This window comes from Myotis daubentonii, chromosome X (assembly GCF_963259705.1).
Source record: "Myotis daubentonii chromosome X, mMyoDau2.1, whole genome shotgun sequence".
Lineage (NCBI taxonomy): Eukaryota > Metazoa > Chordata > Mammalia > Chiroptera > Vespertilionidae > Myotis > Myotis daubentonii.
In genome coordinates, this window is record NC_081861.1 from 83,348,007 (window position 1) to 83,360,514 (window position 12,508).

A 12,508-nucleotide genomic window follows, 5' to 3' on the forward strand; every position below is an offset into this window, starting at 1 on the left:
CTGGTTATCGAACAGAGAGCTTACTCTTAACTCCTACAATTTTTGCCAAGCTGTCTTCTCTCTCTCTCTCTCTCCTTTCCTCTAGTTCTATTATAGTCCAGCATATGGCAGGGAGGTGGTGTGTCCTCTAAGAAAATTCCCATACTCCCCCGTCATTTCAGTGGTCCATTCCACTATGTTCAGATATGAACATTTCCTAGGATTTTGATTGATGTTTTAATGGATGTTTTATTTTACAATAGTTCCAGATTTACAGAAAAATTGTGAAGATAATAACCATGTACACCATACCAAATCTCCCTTATGACTAATGTCTTATTTATGTATGGGGCAAATGAAACATGAAGTGAATCATCAGTGAAACAGTAAGAGTGACAACACACTATTGTAGTATCTCCAATATCCAGTAATGCTGTTCTAGACCAAGTTGTTAGAGAAAAAACTGGCTGAGTTGCGGCATAAAACTTCACATCTTGAGCAGAACAGCCTTTCAACAGTTTAACAATATTCAATAGTCTACCATGTAAAAGGGAAATCAAATTCATTATTATACACTGCCATTACTAAAACAACACCGTGTTCCTCATGAATGCGATCACCACCATCCATCCAACCCCCCCACCCCCAATACGAACATAAATCGCTTCTGGACTTGCAGTTTCTTCATCCAACCTTGTGTTTGGAGTCTTATTCCTTATCTCTACTAGTCTACAATATCGTCTTATTAAGTTTCGCTATCTTGAGGCAACAGACAGTACTCAAAGGGTCCTGGACTCTATATATACTCTTTAGGTTAATGAGGAGCTACTCACCTCAGCTCTTGTTGCTTAAAATCTGTGGTTGCCATGGTGTGGCTTGACATCACAAAGCCTCAGCTTGACCATACAGGAGGGGCGGGGGAGGCAGGTGATGCAGAAATCTAAGACACTCTGGTTATGGAACAGAGACCTTCCTCTTAACTCCTAATATGTTTCCCAAAATGACCTCTCTCTCTCTCATTTCTTCTAATTCCATTATAGTCCAGCATATGGCAGGTAGGTGGTGTTTCCTCTAAGACAATTCCGATTCTCCCCCGTCATTTCAGTGCTCCATTCCACTATGTTCAGATATGAACATTTCCTAGGATTTTTAGTGTTGTTTTAATGGAGGTTTTATTTTAGAACAGTTCCGGATTTACAGAGAAATTGTGAAGATAATAACCATGTACACCATACCCAATTTCCCTTATTACTATTATCTTACATTTGTATGGGAAAAATATAACATGAAGTGAATCATCAGTGAAAGAGTTAGTGAGAAACCTCACTTCTCTAGTATCTCCAATATCCAGCAATGCTGTTCTAGACCAAATTGTTAAAGGAAAAACTGGACCAGTTGCGGCATAAAATTTCAGATATTGAGCGGACCATCCTTTCAATAGTTTAACAATATTCAATAGTCTACCATGTAAAAAGGAAATGAAATTCATTATTATACACTGCCAGTACTAAAAAAAAAAACCTTGTTCCTCATGACTGCGACCACCACCATCCATCCCACCCCCTCCCCAATACAAACATAAATTCACTTTTGGACTTGCAGTTTCTTCATCCATCCTTGTGTTTGGAGTTTTATTCGTTATCTCTACTAGTCTGCACTATTGCCCTATTAATTTTCGCTATCTTGAGGCAACAGACACTACTCAACGGGCCCTGGCCTCTATATAGTCTTTAGGTTAATGGGGAGCCACTCTCTTCAGCTCTGGTTTCCCAAAATCAGTGGTTGCCATGGTGTGGCTTGACATCACAAAGCCTCAGCTTGACCATCCAGGTAGGGCAGGGGTGGCAGAGGATGCATAAATCTCAGACATTCTGGTTATATAACAGAGACTTTCCTCTTAACTCCTAAATTTTCTGAGACTGACCTCTCTCTCTCTCCCTCCTTTCTTCTAATTCCATTATAGTCCAGCATATGGCAGGGAGGTGGTGTTTCCTCTAAGTCAATTCCCATACTCCTCCGTTATTTTAGTGGTCCATTCCACTATGTTCAGATTTGGACATTTCCAAGGATTTTGAGTGTGGTTTTAATGGATATTTTATTTTAGAATAGTTCCAGATAGAGTAATATTGTGAAGATAATAACCATGTACACCATACCCAATTTCCCTTATTACTAATATCTTACTTATTTACTGAGCAAATATAACATGAAGTGAATCATCAGTGGAACAGTTAGAGTGAAACGTCACTTCTCTAGTATCTCCAATATCCAGCAATGCTGTTCTAGAGCAAGTTGTTAAAGGAAAAACTGGACAAGTTGAGGCATAAAACTTCAGATCTTGAGCTGACCATCTTTCAATAGTTTAACAATATTCAGTAGTCTACCATGTAAAAAGGAAATCAAATTAATTATTATACACTGCCAGCACTAAGGAAACACCCTGTTTGTCGTGACTGAGACCACCACCATCCATCCCAACCCCTCCCCAATACAAACATAAATTCACTTTTGGACTTGCAGTTTCTTCATCCATCCTTGTGTTTGGAGTCTTATTCCTTATCTCTGCTAGTCTGCACTATCGTCTTATTAAGTTCGGTATCTTGAGGCAATAGACACTACTCAAAGGGTCCTGGCCTCTATATATAATCTTTAGGTTAATGAGGAGCCACTCACTTCAGCTCTGGTTGCCCAAAATCAGTGGTTGCCATGGTGTGGCTTGACATCACAAAGCCTCAGCTTAACCATCCAGAATGGGCGGTGGTGGCACAGGATGCAGAAATCTCAGACACTCCAGTTACATAACAGAGACCTTCCTCTTAACTCCTAAAGTTTTTCACAAACTGACCTCTCTCTCTCTCTCTCTCTCTCTCTCTCTCTCTCTCTCTCTCTCTCTCTCTCCTAATTCCATTATAGTCCAGCATATGGCAGGGAGGTGGTGTTTCCTCTAAGACACTTGCCATACTCCCCCGTCATTTCAGTGGTCCATTTGACTATGTTCAGATATGAACGTTTCCAAGGATTTTGAGTCTTGGTTTAATGGATGTTTTATTTTAGAATAGTTCCCGATTTACAGAAAAATTGTGAAGATAATAACCATGTACACCATACCCAATTTCCCTTATTACTAATATCTTACTTAAGTATGGGGCAAATTTAACATGAAGAGAATCATCCGTGAAAGAGTTCGAGTGAAACCTAACTTCTCCAGTATCTCCAATATCCAGCAATGCTGTTCTAGAGCAAGTTGTTAAAGGAAAAACTGGACCACTTAAGGTATAAAACTTAGGATCTTGCATTGACCATCCTTTCATTCTTTTAACAATATTCAATAGGCTGCCATGTAAAAAGGAAATCAAATTCATTATTATACACTGCCAGCACTAACACAACACCCTGTTCCTCATGACTGAGACCACCAACATCCATCCCACCCCCTCCCCAATACAAACATAAATTCACTTTTGGACTTGCAGTTTCTTCGTCCATCCTTGTGTTTGGAGTCTTATTCCTTATCTCTGCTAGTCTGCACTATCGTCTTATAAAGTTTCGGTATCTTGAGCAACAGACACTACTCAAAGGGTCCTAGCCTCTATCTATACTCTTTAGGTTAATGAGGAGCCACTCACTTCATCCCAGGTTTCCCAAAATCGGTGGATGCCATGGTGTGCCTTAACATCACACAGCCTCAGCTTGACCATCCAAGAAGGGCGGAGGTGGCAGAGGATGCATAAATCTCAGACACTCTGGTTATATAACAGAGACCATCTTCTTCACTCCTAAAGTTTTTCCCAAACTGACCTCTCTCTCCCTCTCTCATTTCTTCTAATTCCATTAAAGTCCAGCATATGGCAGGGAGGTGGTGTTTCCTCTAAGGCACTTGCCATACTCCCCCATCATTTCAGTGGTCCATTCCACTATGTTCAGATATGAACATTTCCTAGAATTTTGAGTGTTTGTTTAATGGATGTTTTATTTTGAAATAGTTCCAGATTTACAGAAAAATTGTGAAGATAATAACCATGTACACCATACCAAATTTCCCTTATTACTAATATCTTACTTAAGTGTGGGGCAAATTTAGCATAAAGTGAATCATCTGTGAAACAGAGTGAAACCTAACTTCTCTAGTATAACCAAAATCCAGCAATGCTGTTCTAGAGCAAGTTGTTAAAGGAAAAACTGGACCAGTTTCGGCATAAAACTTCAGATCTTGAGCTGACCGTCCTTACAATAGTTTAACAGTATTCAATAGTCTACCATGTAAGAAGGAAATCAAATTTATTATTGTACACTGCCGGCACTAACACCACACCCTGTTCCATATGACTGAGACCACCACCAGCCATCCCACCCCACCAATCCCAACATAAATTAAATATCAGCTTCGTTTTTCTTTACCAGTATGAGATAGTGTCTAGAAAAAAAAATCCCCATTCAGAATTCTCCTTGTCCTTATGCTAAGTGTCTAGCTCAGTATGCAATGGCTTGTCTGGTGCTCCAACTAAAGAAATCTACATTAATCCCCTCTCACATGCCTGACCCCTCCTTAGATCCCTCCCCATCAGTGAAACACAGTCAAAAGTCACTTCTCTAGTATCTCCAATATCCAACAATGCTGTTCTAGACAATGATGTTAAAGGAAAAACTGTACCAGTTTTGGCATAAAACTTCACATCTTGAGCTGCCCATCCTTTCAATAGTTTAACAATATTCAATAGTCTTCCGAGTAAAAAGGAAATCAAATTCTTTATTATACACAGCCAGCACTAACACAACACCCTGATCCTTATGACTGCGACCACCACCATCCACCCCCCCAATACAAACATAAATTCACTTTTGGACTTGCAGTTTCTTCATCCATCCTTGTGTTTGGAGTCTTATTCCTTATCTCTAATATTCTACAATATCGTCTTATTAAGTTTCGCTATCTTGAGGCAACAGACAGTACTCAAAGGGTCCTGGACTCTATGTATACTCTTTAGGTTAATGAGGAGCCACTCACTTCAGCTCTGGTTGCCCTAAATCAGTGGTTGACATGGTGTGGCTTGACATCACAAAGCCTCAGGTTGACCATTCAGGAGGGGCGGGGGTGGCAGAGGATTCAGAAATCTCAGACACTCTGGTTATAGAAGAGAGACCTTCCTTTTAACTCCTAAATTTTTTTCCAACCTGACCACTCTCTCTCTCTCATTTCCTGTAGTTCCATTATAGTCCAGCATATGGCAGGGAAGTGGCGTTTCCTCTAAGACAATTCCCATACTCCCCTGTCATTTCAGTGGTCCATTCAAGTATGTTCAGTTGTTACCATTTCTTAGGATTTTGAGCTTTGTTTTAATAGATGATTTATTTTAGAATAGTTCTAGATTTCAGAAAAATTGTGAAGATAATACCCATGTACCCCACACCCAATTTCCCCTATTAGTATTTACTCACTTTTGAAGGGGGCAAATGTAACATGAAGTGAGTCATTAGTGAAACAGTTAGAGTGAAACCTTACTTCTCTAGTATCTCCAATATCCAGCAGTGATGTTCTAGACCAAGTTGTTAAAGGAAAAACTGGACCAGTTGTGGCATAAATATTCTTGCTTGAGCTGACCATCCTTTCAATAGTTTAACAATATTCAATAGTCTACCATTTAAAAAGGAAATCAAATTTATTATTATACACTGCCAGCACTAACAAGACACCCTGCTCCTCATGACTGCAACCACCACTGTGGGAAACAGTTTATTGCCTTCACTATCTGATAAGCATAGACACAGAACTCCCCCAAACCCCCAAAGGCTGGGTGCCTTTGAAGCCCTAGCAAAGCATGGAGCTAGGCTCCACCTCTGTTTGTCCAGACAGTGGTAGCTGAATCTACTCCCCCATTTATTATTATGTAAATCCTTTCTGATGGGCTAGTCTGCCTGTTTATGGGGGGTCACCTGCCTAAGGCTACTCCAGATCAATAAAAGATTGGAGCAGCCTGAGCATGGTTGGAAGTCCCCCTCCTTGAGTTGGACTTGCCCACCTGGACCTCCAATTTTGCAAAATTATCTCGTGTCCTTTTCTCTCATTTGTTGCGAGGCTCCTCTTTCAGGTACCGAACCCTACTCCATGCAGGACCTGGAAGGAAACACTCCACATCTGGCGCCCAACTGGTAATCTGGAAATGCAGGGCTCGCTGGAGCTAGAAAGGAAGTTTTCACCTAAAAGGTGTGGAAAACTCACCAAAAAAAGGTGAGGGAAAATCTACCGCATGCAATGCCCAGGATCAACTACAGAAACCCGGGTCTGTAAGTACACTGGGAACGTTTTCTTAACCAGGCTAACAAATGGGGCAGGATTTGGCTTTAAGAAAGTAGATTTGGCTCTAAAAAGTTATATTTGGCTATTAAAAAACTAAGAAACTGTATTATGTGCTTTTGATTTGCATGTTTAAAGTGTTAAAATTTTAGAAGGTAATCTTTTACAGTTTTTGCATGTTATTATAGAACATAACCTTTGCTTTTCTTGAGGAAGGTACATTAGATCTTAAAAGGTTGCCAAAACAGTTAGTTAGAACTTGGAAAAAGGTTAGCATCAAGAAAAAACTCATCTCAAAAAAAAAACTTTTTCCATGGGGAACATAATATTGCATTTGCCAAACTATTAAAAGAGGCTGAGGAGGAGTCTCCTCAACTGGTTCCCTCAGCTCCTCCTAGTGAGGAGTGGGAAGACACGTTAGAAGAATGGCCTTAAGGTTCCTCTCCACTTCCCCATGCACGTCCTAATTCTGATATGCTTAATTCTCTGTCATTTGAATCACCTGTGCAAAAAGCCATCAGAGAAGGATTGAGGGAAATACTGGCGGAAGAAAGGCTTGCTTTCCCTATCATAGAGGTACCTGATCCACAGCTACGGAATCAGGTAATCAGACAGCATGTAAAAATTGACTTTAAAATGATAAAGGCCTTACGTGAAAGTGTAGTCCAAAATGGTCCAACAGCTCCTTTTACAGGAGAAATTATGTATAGTATTTCTGAAGCTTTCCTAATCCCTCATGATTGGTATTCTCTAGCACGTGCAACTCTGGATTGAGGAGATTATTTACTATGGAAAGGAGAATTCTTGGAGAGATGCCAGGAGCAAGCCCAAATATACCGCGGGCTGAATGCTCAAATAACTTATGAAATGCTAGCAGGACTGGGACAATACAACGATGTTAGAACCCAGTTAGATTATGTGCCACTGGCATATGAGCAAATTCGAGTTTGTGGAAGGAAAGCGTGGTGGACTTTACCAGCAAAAGGGGACTTTGAGGGAGCTTTTAGTAAATGTTTACAGGGGCCTTTAGAATCATTTTCTGATTTTGTGGCTCCTCTCACTCGAGCAGTGGGATGACAGATTCAACATGAGGCAGCAGGAGACATTTTAATTCAACAATTAGCCTATGAAAATGCCAATGATGATTGTAAGAAATGCCTGATGCCTCTGAGAAAAGGCAGTGCCATTACAGAAATGACTTGAGCATGTCAGAATGTGGGGTCAGGCACTTGTCAAGTGAATTTACTCACTGCCACTGCTACTGTAAATAAAAGGTGTCATAACTGTGGAAACATAGGACATTTTAGAAAAGAATGTAGACAACCAAGAAGGACACAAGGGGGCGCTCCAGGGAAAGGCGCTAACATCTGGCCTCCTCAGCTGATAAAACAGATCCAACCTCTCTGTGTCCTAGATGCCAGAAGGGCTACCATTGGGCCGGCCATTCTAAATCAAGATTCCACAAAAATGGGCAGCCGTTAAATCAAGACACAGGGTATGGCCAACCGCAGGGAAACGGACAACGGGGCAACCCCCAGCCCCATCAATAAAAGGGGAGATCTTCCCTGCAAAGCCCACAGTGGAATCTCTGATTTGGGCCACTCCAGGAAGTGCAAGCCTAGATCTTAACAGTACTATAGAGGTCACTTTGACCCCTGATATGGCTTCGCAAGCTGTTCCTACAGGAATCTGGGGACCTGTGCCATCAGGAACTTTAGGGTTAATTTTAGGGAGAAGTGGAAACACTCTGAAAGGATTAACTGTTTTGCCTGGAGTCATAGATTCAAATTATGAGGGAGAAATTAAAGGAATACTGGAATGCAATCATGTTATGCAAATTACTCCAGGACAAAGAATTGCTCAAATACTACTTCTACCTTATGCTCAACAAGGCAAGGCTGTAAATAGAAAAGAGGAATGCAAGGACTTGAAAGCTCAGACATCTATTGGATACAGGAAATTAGCAAAACTCGTCCTATGATTAATTTGAGAATAGAAGGAAAAATGTTAAAAGGCCTAGTAGACACTGGGGCAGATGTCAGCATTATCAGCAAAAAATTCTGGCCTCCTAGTTGGTCCATGGTAGAAGCTATGGACTCAATTAGAGGGGTGGGAGTTCCTGATAACACACAACATAGTGCTGCAGTCTTAAAATGGCAAGATGAGGAAGGACAGACAGGATGGTTTCAGCCCTACATTGTCTCTGGAATTACAGTCAATGTATGGGGCCGGGATGTCTTAGAAGGTTTACAAGCTTGTATTATTACTGGCAAAGGTCAGCAGCTTGTAACTCAGATGGGAAATCAGAGTGATCAAGGGGTAAAAAAACCAGGAAGGCAAGGATATCAACCTTTTTAGGAGTGGTCACTGCTCAGTCTCCTCGCCCCCATTCTGATCCAATACAATGGAAAGATGATAAACCTGTATGGGTGGATCAGTGGCCATTAACCAAGGAGAAATTAGGTCATATTCATGGATTGATACAGGAACAAATAGAAGCTGGTCATATAGAGCCTTCCAATAGCCCTTGGAATACGCCTATATTTATTATACCTAAGAAGGTGGCAGGGAAATGGCGATTGATACATGATCTCAGAGCAATTAATGCTACTATGCATACCATGGGTGCTTTGCAACCTGGACTCCCAGCGCCTTCACAAATCCCTCTAAATTGGTCTTTCATAGTAGTAGATCTGAAGGATTGTTTTTTCACCATTCCCTTGGCACCTCAAGATAAAGAAAGATTTCCGTTTTCAGTGCCATCTATTAATAATATAGAACCCATGAGAAGATATCAGTGGAAAGTTTTGCCTCAAGGAATGGGCAATAGCCCTACCTTGTGCCAAAAATATGTGGCTCAAGCCGTTCAACCTTTAAGGGACAGATATTCCCGATGTTACATTATCCATCACATGGATGACTTGCTCTTAGCAAGTCCACAGGAAGAGCAGACTTTAGAAATATTTTTCCAATTAGAGAAGGAGCTCCCTAAATGGGGCTTAAAAATTGCTCCGGAAAAGGTACAAAAAGAAACACCTATTAAATATCTGGGAACCATTATTGAAAACCAATGCATTAGGCCACAAAAGGTGGATCTAAGAAAAGATTGTCTTAAAATATTTAATGATTTTCAGAAATTATTAGGGGACATTAACTGGCTAAGACCCTACCTAAAAATTTCTACGGGACAAATGACAAATTTATTTGATATACTTAGGGGTGACTCTGACCTTTCCTCACCCAGAACACTAACAGATGATGCCAGAAAGGAGTTGCTAAGAATTGAACAGGTGATATCCTCAGCTCAAGTAGCACGGGTACAGCCTGAATTGCTTTTATTGGGACAGATTAACCATACTGCAAATAGTCCCACTGGAGTCATCTTCTAAAATAAAGACTCTCCCGCTATTATGGAATGGGTCCACCTAGGTCATCAGTCCTCTAAAACTGCTATTACTTATATAGGACTAATGGCTCAATTAATATATCAGCTTAGGAACCATTGCAAGCAGCTTAGAGGAGAAGAACCTAAATGCATCTATCTTCCCCTCACTGGAAAGCAATTAGAAATGTTGTTTCAAACTGATGTAAATTGGCAAATTGGGTTAAGTGGATATTCAGGGGAACTTAGTTGTCACCTATTAAAAGATAAACTTTTACAATTTTTAAATAAGACCTCCATCATTATACCAAAAAATACTAGGCAGGAACCAATTCCTGGAGCTTTGACTGTTTTTATTGATGGGTCATCAAATGGGAAAGCTGCCTATCACGCTATAAATTCTGACCGAGTCATACTGACCAGTCATACTTCTTTGCAAAGAATTGAGTTAGAAGCTATTAAGGCTGCATTGCAAGATTTCCAACAGCCTGTTAACATAATTTCTGATTCCTCTTATGCTTCGGGCCTAGTAAGTAGAATTGAAACTGCCCGGCTGAAATCGCTTTGTGACCAAAGTTTATTCTTACTATTTAAGCAGGTTCAGCAGATTGTGCAGCAGAGAAAATACCCTTTTTATATCACTCACATCAGGGCTCACAGTGTATTACCTGGCCCATTAACTAAGGGAAATGCACATGCTGATCAATTGGTTGCTTTATTAAAAGAGGCTTCAGAGTCTCATCAGCTTTTACATCAGCCTGCTAAAATGTTGTCCAAACAATTCTCAATCTCTCAACAGAAAGCAAAACAGATTATCAAGGAATGTCCCAGTTGCATGTTACATCTACCTCAAGGGCCTAACGCAGCAGTCAACCCTAGAGGTTTGCTAAGGGACCATATCTGCCAAACGGATGTAACACATTATAATCCTTTTGTATGTCTTGGAGTGTTACATGCCTCTGTAGATGCTTTTTCAAAGTCCTGTGGGCCACTGTATCTACAGGAGAGACGGCAAAACAGGTTATTAATCATTTTCTAGCTGTTTTTGCCGTCATGGGAATTCCAAAGATTATTAAAACTGATAATGGACCTGCTTATACAAGCTGTCAATTCCAGGAATTTTGTAAACAGTGGAAAATTCAGCACATTACAGGAATACCATATAATTCCCAGGGACCGGCCATTATTGAACGTCAACACCAAAGACTGAAATCTCAATTAGAAAAACAAAAAGGGGGGATGATGGAGAAATCACATGTGGGTAGGCTGCATCAAGCCTTAATTACTCTAAATTTTTTTCACTTGTGATGCTGATGGAAAGACACCTATGGAGCTACATTGGTGTCAGAATAAAACAAAAGAAAATGGTCTAGTTAAATGGAAGGATCCCGAATCTGGTTTATGGAAGGGACCTGACCCATTATTAAGCTTTGGCAGAGGGTATACTTGTATTTTCCCAGAGAATTTTTCCAAACCCGTATGGATTCCTGCTGGAAATATTAAACTGCATCAGGAGTCTAGCCAGACTGAATATCTTGCGCCTGGAGCCATAACATGTAGCTGTAAACAATCAACTACCTCAGCCACAGAGAGCAGCGACTTCAAGCAGTCCACTGAAGAAGCGGAACAGGAGGAAGACAAACCAGACAACCAATAGCCCAGAGGCCACCTGGAGCACAGTAAAGTGAAGTATGGTAATAATTAATTCAGGTAAAAACTATAAATTTCATATGTCTTAGAAGGCACATTTTTCCTTTACCTGGGAAGGACAGCACATCTATCCCAAGTTCAGAGGGCTCCAGTTAGCATGTCAACTCAGTGTTCTGGAGACCCAAAACTGCCTAAGTGCCAAAGTTTAACCCAGGTCACTCAAGGGTTGTAGACCCAAAACTGTAATTTAGATAACATGCCTAAGTTTTACCTAGGTTACCTAAGGACTCTAGATAATGTGTTTAAACAAAACTGTAATTTGGATAGCATGCTGTCTCTGCTTCTGTAAATTGCTTTGTTTTCTGCAAACTAGGTTCCTCATTCCAAACTTGGAGACAGCCAGTTTAAAATTAAGTTGTCAAGACCTAGAGCAAAGAATATTCTTACATGGTATTATTCTACAAGTCTCATTAATAATTTTTGATGCTTTAAAACAGTATATTGTGCATTTATCCCAAACAAATTTACAAAGGAATTTGAATGGTTTACATGAAGGGATTTATTCCTTTCCACTGTGTGGAGGGCCTCCTGGGGCAGGCACTTAAGCATTCTGTATTGACCTATCTTGACTTTTTTCTGCCAAGAGGAATCCAATTGCCTACAGCTGTTATCTGAGCTCTCTGTTCAAGCTGGGATCATGAAAAGCTGGTACCATGGATCTGTCTCTGGCCCAATGGTGTAAGCTGGGCCCTCTCTGGAGAAGAAACCTGGGTTCCCTATGATCAATGCCAGGGCCCCGCCAGCAGGCGAGGGGATCCAAAGGCAGTTGCTGGGCATGGAGGCCAGACGGACATAGGTTAACAAGGAGACAGAGCTGAACCTCACATCACCCTACTTGGCCCAGTTATAGTTGTTAGTCAACGAAGGGTAAGACCCCACAGGGTGGGGCGACCTAAGACAGGCACAGCCAAGGGCCAGTAGGAGAAAACTTGGGGTGCAACAAAGGTGGTGCACAGACCCCCCGCCAATGGTGCACGGGCTTGAACACTCGCCCCTTCTGAGGAAGGTCTCCTGTCCCCATGGCTGCTTCTTGCTTCCCATTTCCAGCCCAGATCGGGAACCAAATAACAGAAGGGAGTTGATCCAGCTGAAATCAGAATCCAGATAAACGGAGGCTTGGCTAACAGACCCTATGTCTAAATCTA